Raw genomic sequence first — 9,982 nt, forward strand, 5'->3', positions numbered from 1 at the left:
GTCTCTTCTGGTCTGTGAGTACCAAGCACCTGGGCCAGGTATTCGACATCAGCTGGGGCTGCAGACGGTGGCAGTGACCGTGGAGGTGATGTTTGAGCAGATGAAAGCAAACATGGGCAAGTTGTTCAATCCTGAGAACTTGGCTACCCTGGAGCGGTATGTGGAGGGGCAGGCTAAGGAGAATGCCTATGATCTGGAGGCTAACCTGGCCATCCTGAAACTGTACCAATCCAATCCAGCCCTTCTTCCAGAGCACAGTCACTGCCCAGACCAACCTGCCCCACACCGACTTCATTCTGTGCAAGTGTATGATTGACCCGGCTCATCAAGAAAAGCTGCCCGGGCCTGGTGAGATGGCTCTGCAGTTAAGAGCACCGACTGCTCTTCCAAAGGTCCTGAGTTTAAATCCCAGCAACCACATGGTGGCTCACAACCATCCATAACAAAAAATCTGATGATCTCTTCTGGAGTGTCTGAAGACAGCTACAGTGTACACATAATAAATAAATAAATAAATAAATAAATAAATAAATAAACAAAAGCTGCCCACCCAACAGATCTTATATCAGGAACCTGATGGAGACTAGTGCTCTGGCAAACACTGGATGAGAACATGGACCCATGAACACATTAAAAAAAAAAAAAAAAAAAGGAAAAAAATCCTAAAACATGTACCAATCTCAGACAATGTTATGTACATGGACACACACACACACCTAAGCTGACATGTTAAAACATCCTTAAAGATACTCATGTAAGTAGCAGAATGATAAAATTGCTGTGTATTCGCCAGGAAGTGGTGTGAGCCTAGGGAGGGGCTCTATTTCTATTTGAAATGCTTTGCTCCATAAAACAAGGCCTGAGGCAAACATATAAATGCTGATAGACTGGATGGTGGGACTCAGGTGTGGTTTCTACAGATTTATATGCATTTTAAATATTTTGTGAGAGTTAAAACACTTTTCTGAAAAATTTCCTTGTGTAATGGGGCCCAGGATATGAACTGGCTCTCTCCCTCTTTGCCTTGTGCCTGGTGTCTGGCTGGCCTGGCCTGACCCCAGCTGTAGGCGGTGCAGTTTTCCATGACCAAACAGAAAAGTTGGTGTCCTGGCCTAGGGCTCTGCTTTTTTTTTTTTCTTTGCAGTTGCCTGAGTGTGGGAGGAGCCAGCAGCTTGCCAGCTGAGGCCCTGGCTGCAGGGGTGCTGGCTGAGGACATAGTCTGGCAGCTAGTCAGTCTAGGGTCTGCCATGGTGTCCAGCAAGAGGCAAGGGCCTGGTATGTTAATCCATGCAGTAAAATGGTGGGTCTTGTGGTCTCCAAGAAGCCATCCAACTCTATTTCCCTGGGGTCTGGGACACTACAGCCTATGGCTCATGACCTGAGTTCTATCTTTAAACTACAACCACAGGGACTGAAACAGAAGCTGTACCTAAAAATGCCTGCTTTTCACCTCCTTTCTGAACTGCCCTGTGCTGCCTTCCTGGATGAGCTGATGCTCTTGGAGGAACCTCAGAGAGGAAGATTTGGTTAAAAGAGGAACATTGAGGGGTTTGTAAGACATTAAGGAAGAGCAGCTTCCACAGTCTGAAGGCTGCCATGGCTTTAGGCATGGTAGAGATGGTAGATGTCACATACCTGGGTTCCAGTTTGGTCTCACTCTCTGCCCTATATCCAGCTGCTCCCTCCATCTGCTTACAGTTGTCATTGGGGAGCTTTGATTTCTGGGTATATTCTCACTCCCCAACTTCTCCTCTCTGATGGCCATAAGTGAACAGCTTCTTCCATACGATCCTGCTACTGCAATGTTCTGTCTAAGCTCCAGTCTAAAGCCACAGTTCAACAAACCTTGACCTCTAAAGTGTAAACCAGAGTAGTCTTTCTTCAAGTTGTCTTTCTTGAGTATTTATTACAGCAGTGAAATATTATTAACACTCCTGAGTCCCAGCACTTGGGAGGCAGAAGCAGGCAAATGTCTGAGTTTGAGGCCAGCCTGGTCTACAGAGTGAGTTCCAGGACAGCCAGGGCTACACAGAGAAACCCTGTCTCGAAAACAAAAACAAAAAAACAAAACCAAAACAACAACAACAAAAACAAACCCAACCCCAAAAACAAAAAACAAAAACAAAAACCCAACACTCTCCAGATGAGGGACTCTGTGGTGGTTTGAATAAAAATGACCCCCATAGGCCCATAGGGAGGGGCACTACTAGGAAGTGTGACCTTGCTGGAGTGGGTGTGGTTTTGTTGGATGAAGTGTCACTAGTGGGTGGGCTTTGAGGTCTCAGAAGCTCAACCTGGCCAGTGTGTCACAGTCATTTCCTGTTGCCTGCAGATCCAGATGTAGAACTCTCAGCTATCACTCCAGCACCACATCTGCCTGGACATCTCCATGCTTCCCACTATGATGATAATGGACTAAACCTCTGAACTGTAAGCCAGCCCCAATGAAACGTTTCCTTTATAAGAGTTTGTACTGGCTGGTTTTGTGTGTCAACTTGACACAACTTGAGTTATCACAGAGAAAGGAGCCTCCCTTGAGGAAATGCCTCCATGAGATCCAGCCGTAAGGCATTTTCTCAATAAGTGATCAAGGGAAGGAGGGCCCATTGTGTGTGGTGCCATCCCTGGGCTGGTGGTCCTGGGTTCTATAAAAAAGCTAGCTGAGCAAGCCAGGGGAAGCAAGCCAGTAAGGAACATCCCTCCATGGCCTCTGCATCAGCTCCTGCTTTCTGACCTGCTCGAGTTCCTGTCCTGACTTCCTTTGGTGATGAACAGAAACATGGAAGTGTAAGCTGAATAAACCCTTTTCTCCCTTATTTGCTTTCTGGTCATGATGTTTGTGTAGGAATAGAAACTCTTGACTAAGACAAATTGGTACCAGCATAGTGAGGCATTCCTGTGACAACCCGACCATGTTTTGGGGAGAACTGTGGAAGGACTTTGGAACTTTGGGCTAGAATAGCCATTGGGTATTAAGAGCTCTGTGGGATGTTTTGTAGGAGCTTGAAAGATAATATTGAGAACAGTGCAGAAGGTGGAGGCCTGGCTTGTGAAATTTCAGAGGGAAGATTAAAGACTCTTATGTGAAGATTCTATGGTTTTGGTTAGCTGGGGCTGAAGAATCAGCTGTGATTAACAAGATACCAGAACCACTAAAGCAAAACCTTTGCATTACTGGGATGATTGATGTAGTCAGCTGGAGCTAAGAAATTAGCAGTGATTAAGAAGAGACCAGCATCACTGAGGTGAAATCTGGGAAGGGTTCCTGAGAGCACAGAGAAGCTGTGCTCCAGAGGCAGCCACAGTTGTACCTCATGTTGGCAGCCAGACTTGGTAATGTGTAAGAGTCACCCAGGTGGTATTGGTTTTGAAACATGAAAGGGTCGCAGCTGAGGCTCTGCACTGTGTGAGGCCATTAGTGAAGGTGCAGCCTCAGTGGCACTTAAAGGCCCAGGACTGAAGGGGTCATACAGGGAAGTTGAGGCAAAAGAGCCTGTGAGAGGTTATTTGTGAAAGTGCAGTCCAGTTGCAGCAGATGACAGCAGTGTTTTGGAGATGTTTCTCTGTAGAATTACTTGTGGTTGTTACTCATTTGTGCACATGCGCTTTCAGACATGCGTGCATGCCCCCCCCCCCCCCGTAGTGGACAACTCCAGGAGCCTGTTCTCTCCTTCCACCGTGTGAGTTCTGGGGCTTAACCTCAGGTCACCAGGTTTGGCATTGAGCATCGTTACTCATTAAACCATCTCACTGGTCCTGAACTACTAAATTACTCACTAAATGAGTTAAGCTTCTACTAAAGTTTATCTTCAGATTGTGTAAATTATTCACCTTTAAAAAAAAAGCATTAAGTCTGACTGTGGCTCAGCTGAGATGTGCTGTAGTCAGGGCAGGGCCTTTATTATTTCTTTTTTTATTTTTATTTTTTTATTTTATGTTCTTTGGTGTTTTGCCTGCATGTACATCTGTCTGGGTGAGGGTGTCAGATATTGGAAGATATTGGAATTACAGACGGTTGTGAGCTGCCATGTGGGTGCTGGGAATTCAACCTGAATTCTCTAGAAGAGCATTCAGTATTCTTCACCACTGAGCCATCTCTCCAGCCTCCCCAGATTATTTTATTTTATGTGTATTAGTATTTTGGCTGCATGTATATCTGTGTACCATTGCATGGACAATGACTGCAGAGGCCAGAAGAGGTTGTCGCATCCCTGGGACTGGGGTTACAGTTAGCGGTGAACAGCCATGTGGGTACTGAGAATCGAACCTGGATCCTTTGGAAGAGCAGCCAGTAAGTGCTTTTAACAGATGAGCCATCTCCTCAGCCTCAGGGCCTTCAATTTTCATCTCTTAGTGTCACCAGAATTCGGTTAGTGCTATCTGCCTCTTACAGAAGCCAGGACAAAAACCCAACTATTGAAATCATGCTTTATTCTGAGAGCTAGCAGTCTGAGGAGGCGTATCCAGAGATCTGCCTTACAGCCCACTGCCAGACAGTGCATTATACTGTGAAGTGGGTAAGAACAGGTGTGATCAATCATCCTAGGGCTCAGGTGTGCCCTTGGGACTTGGGTGCCTGTGACTCTCTTGTTACCATCCCTCTTCCCTCCTCCTGTGGATTCTGGGCTCCAGCAGCTCTTGAAATACTGAGTCTGGTTTGTTCCTGCTGGAGTCAACCTTGAACTCATCCAGGGACCTCAGGACTGAGAGGAGAATAACTCAAAACAACAAACCATTAACTGGTGTGCACATGCTGAGCTAGTAATAACATGTTCCTTTCCATAATATAGCACACAAGTAATAAAGACTGTGAACGGGTCCCTGTCTGCCATCGGTCACCTACTAGGGCAGGTGCAGAGGAACCTGCAGGGCACTGCCATGGGCTAGAGACTCCATCACCAGTTCTCCTGTATCCTCACAAGAAGTTACTGTCCTGTTTATAGACAGCAGGAAGAGGAGCGAAAGCCACCTCCAAATGTCAAGTCTCCTGGGTCTCTTCAATCACCTTCGTGCCTACAGTGGTGATTCATACCCATCTCTGGCTGTTGTCAGTTCCCTGGCCCTGGTACCCTCCCTCTGCCCACTCCATCATTTCCTCTACGTGTAGCCTCCTTTCTCCTGCGTAGTTCAGCTTACAGAGAGGCCTATCAGCATGTGGACCACACAGATGCTGAACTGCAGAATCATGGCATTGGTAGCTGTTACCATGGCTGGAGGCAGCTCTCTGACTGAGGCCCTAAGACACAGATCAGGACATACTCAGGACCTCAAGAATGCATTCTCCTAACAGGAGGGACCCAAGACAAAGAAGAGTTGGTTTCTATCCCTGTGGCTGCCTCCCTCTGTGTATTTCCACCATTCACTGCTACTGGGGCTGGTGCCAGCTGATTGCCTGCTGCTAGCGTAACACTATGCTCAGCCTTAGTGAATGCACTCTGTCATAGTAGTAGGAATGACGTTTGCCATGTGGCCTCGTGTCCTTAGGTGGCAGGTAAGGCTGTGAGGTGGACAGGCTCTGCCATTTTGGGGAGGTTATGTTCTCTTTTCTCATCCAGAGGGCTGCCTGATGCTGTGGGTCAACCATGTGCAGAGACTGGCCCTTGTCAGGGACTCAGGGGGTGGCAGCACAGGGCAGGAGTTGTTGCAGGGCAAAGTGTAAGAACTCTGGCTTGGTCAACTTAAATTCAAATCCCAGGGTGGCCACTTAGGTGGCTATGGAAGGTAGGTTTCCTAGAGTTTCTGAGCCTTGATTTTTTTTCCATCTATAAAAAGAGGATAATTATGTCTGGTAGTGGTGATGCACACCTTTAATCTTAGCACTCAGGAGGTAGAGGCAGGTGGATCTCTGAATTTGAGACCAGCCTGGTCTATAGAGTGAGTTCCAGGACAGCCAGGGCTACACGGAGAAACCCTGTCTTGAAAACCCACCCCACACACATACTCACACACACACACACACACACACACACACACACACACACACTCACACACTCACACACTTCACTCATGAGTACAAGTGGATAATTGGAACTGGGGAGATGGCTCAGTGGGTAATGTATCTGCTACACAAGTGTGAGGATCTGAGTTCAACTTCCCAGTACCAATCTAATACGGAAATCTGGGTGCAGTGTCTCTCTGTGTCCCCACAGGAAGGGGCATTAGTGCTTGCTGGCCAACTAGAAGGGCTGATGGTGGAGCTTCAATTTCAGTGAGAGACCTTGTCTCAAAAAGTAAGGTAGAGAGAGGGTCAATGAGATGACTCAAGATAAAGATGTCTGCTGCTATTCCTGACCATCTGAGTTTGCACCCCAGAGCCCACAGAGTGGAAGGAGAGAACAATTCCTGAATGCTATCCCTAATATGTGCCTACATACATACAGGCACCCAGGGAAAAAAATGTGATAAAACATCATTTTTAAATGGTGAGGAGGAATAGAGAACACACATATACACATATTTGCACATGCACGCATGCACATATTTGCACACACACTTGCACAAAAGCACACATTTTCTGCATACTAGAGACAAGAAATCGTTTCTAAGTTTTCTGCATGTTCCTCCTACAGACCTTCAAACTCAGTACCTCCAGAAACAGTGCTCTTTCAAACATCCGCCAGTCTCTTTTGATTGTTGTGAAACCTCCACCACCTTACGCACAGAAGAGGAAGGATTCAGCAAGTGCACATGGGTAAGTGGAGATTGTGACTTCTCACTCAGCAAGTGCACATGGGTAAGTGGAGATTGTGACTTCTCATCCCATTAAGTTTGGTGGGAAGTCAGCCCTTGTAAGGAGGGTTGAATGCTCCATGTGCTCCCATAGTGCTGGAGTGGTTTTGATAAAGTTTCACGAGAGTCTCTGAGACCAAGTAGGTTGCTTTACTCTGGAACGCTGGGTGACTAGGAAGGCTCAAATGGTTCTGGGGGTAATGGTGGTATATAAACCACACTATGCTTCTTTCAATGACTATCTTTTCTTTGGAGATAGAAATCTCATTAGGTAGCCCCAGACTGGCCTCACCACCAAAGAGATCCACCTGTTTGTGCCTCCCTGGCTGGGATTAAGGGTGTGTGCCACCACAGCCTAGCCACAGTGACTACCTTTTCTTTATACCTGAACATCAGTGCCTCAGCTAAGCTGTGGAGTGCAAATAACATTCAGAGGACGGTCACAGAAGAGGAAAATAGGCGGAGGAGGGGGAGGGAGGACAGCAGGAGGAGGAGGAGGGTGGGAGAAAGAGGGCAGGAAGGGAGAAGAGGCGGGCGGAATAGAACAATTTTAGTACGACTGTGTGGTGTGACCAAAACATCCAGGAGCACAGTTCAGGGCAGAGGTGGCTCAGCTCCAAAGGTGTACCCAATAGTCTTTGGTGCCACTGCCTGAGCCTTGGTGAGAGAGAACACCATAGTGGTGTGTGTGGAGGAGGGGGCTACTTGCCTTCTGGCAGCTGGGAAACAGAGAGGCAGCAAGCAAGTGGGAACCAGGCACAATTCCCCAGGGCTCCCCTTTTGGGGTCTCCAACTGGACTCCCTCCTCAACTTTCCACGGTAGTAGTGGTCCCCAGTAGTGCAATGACCTGGGAACTAAACACTCAGTTGGTGAGTCTGCCAGGGACAGGTCACATAAACCAGAACAAAACAACCACACAGATGGAATACCAGTTTCTCTCTTATGGTTGAGGAAACTGGGGAACCAGAGATCAGCTAACTAGGAAGTGTCAGCTTTGGGGTACAAACCCAACTGTCCTGGCCCCTGGCCAGTGACTCCATTACTTTATCACAGCAGTTGTGACAACTAAGTACAGGTTTCAATTTATTTCCTTTCCAACTAACAGTTCTTAAGTGCTTCTTCTTGTGTGCCAGGGCAAGTCAAGATTGAGTGAAGCTATTAATGCCCTTTAGAAAGTCAAAAGATTGGGGGAGAAGCATAAAAAGCCTTTCTTTGTGAGTCCTGTCCTGGGCCACTAAAATCCTTCAAACAAAGTTTCACAGGATCCTTCCTGGACCACCAACATCATTAATCTGAATGTGACACTCACTGGCAGTCTCCCATGGGTCTCTCTATGCATCCCTGGCTGGCCTTGAAAACTCACAGAGACCTGCTTGCCTCTGCCTCCTGAATGCCGAGGTTAAAGGCATGTGCCTTTAGTTACTTTTCTTTTTCTTTAGATTACTTTGTGGAACTTTGTTACATCCACCTCAAGAAGCTATAAAGTAACAAGGGCTCCTTGTCTGAGGTTAGTTAATATATGCTGAATGGATTAATTAGTGGTTCCTGGTTCTCAACTGATATAAGATCCCAATGCCATGGGGAAACCTTGAGTTATAACAGCTCAGAAGAGTCCTTCCTACCATAGTGAGTGTGGCTTTCTCCAGGCCTTGGATGGCCCTCACCTCTGCCTTCCCAGCAAGATTACATAGTGGACTGGGCATAGTTATTATCATTTGACACTTAAATCAACCCAGCCTTCATTAAGAGACACATGCCAGACGGCACCATCACATTGACCACAGGCTTATCGCAGATACTTCACAGATCTGTTTCTGCAGAAAGCAAGCCGACTCCAACTGAATCTGGAGTCTGATGGAAACATCCATTGGTCAGCTGTTCAGGGCCTTAGAGATTCGGCCCCTGAGGCCAGGGCCTCCAGAGGAAGGGAGCTAGAGGAGGGCTTGGTCTCTGGCTGAGCAGTTGGATGCACCCAGCCCAGGTGCCTTGTGCCCTAGCCTCTCCCTTCCCCCTTCAGAGGAGCAATGCGCCACTCGAAGAATGATTGCAGGGTAGATTCTGACACCAGGGAGGGAGCCAGGTGTCTAAATTCTAACAAGTTCCTGGGTCCTATCTAATAGGGGCTCAGAGTGGAAGAGGGTCAGCGATAACAGGAAGGGACTGGGCCTGTGCTGTGCTATCCTCTATGAGCAGCCACACAGCTTCTCTTCATCTCTCTGTACCCTAGTCAGTTGTCTTCAGTGACCTTTCTCAACACCGCTCCCTACCGACAGTGCAGAGGAACCATCGGGGCCCCTGTACTCTTGTCCCTTGAGGGTTGGGCACCTAATAAAGACCCCAGATGGCAGTTGAACAAGTTATCTCTCTCTCTCTCTCTCTCTCACTCCTGTTCCCTGCCCCCAATTTTCTGGTATTGGGGGGGGGTGAGCTGCAGAAGAGGCAGCTGCTTGCCACATGCCCCTCCCCCTTACCAGCTTGCCCCTGCCAACTTGACAGGACCTGGATCGTCTGGGACGAAGGAGCCTCAATTGTAGAGTTGCCCTGATCAGATTGGCCCGTGCCCAACATGGGTGGCACAGCCCTGCATAGGAGGGCCTGAGATGTAGAAGACTAGCTGAGCATGGGCCAGAGAGGGAGCCAGTAAGCAGAGATCCCTATGGTTCCCGCCTCTAGATTCCTGCCTGGAATTCCCTCTGTGATAGGACAGGTCGAAAGGTGCAATAAACCCTTTCTTCCCCAAGATGCTTTTTGCTCATGGCGTTTATCACAGCGACAGGAAGCAGACCAGAACAGTCAGAGACCCAAAATATAATGTGGAGAACAATGGAGGAAAACATCCACCAGCTTATAGCCTATGGTCTGTAGCACACACACACACACACACACACACACACACACACACAAACACCAAGAGAGACAGTGAAACAGAGAGAGGTGGGTGGGGCAGGGAATAGGGTACGACAAGATGGCTCAGCAGGTAAAGTCACTTTCTTTGCAGCCTGAACTTAATACTAAGGACGCTCATGGTAGAATGATAGAACTGGGTCCTATAGATCCTCTGAACCACCACTCGCTAGTGTCATGCCATGCATAGGTCACTCCACCACTACCACCACACAATAATGTAAGAAAATGAAATTTTAAAAATGGGTAGAAAATGGATAAATATGAAAAAAAGACAGGACTTATTTTTTCTTCAAGACACCTATTAACATACATTTGAAAGAGGATAAAGAACTATGTATGAAAAAT

Source organism: Mus pahari, chromosome 10 (genome assembly GCF_900095145.1).
Source record: "Mus pahari chromosome 10, PAHARI_EIJ_v1.1, whole genome shotgun sequence".
Taxonomy (NCBI): Eukaryota; Metazoa; Chordata; class Mammalia; order Rodentia; family Muridae; genus Mus; species Mus pahari.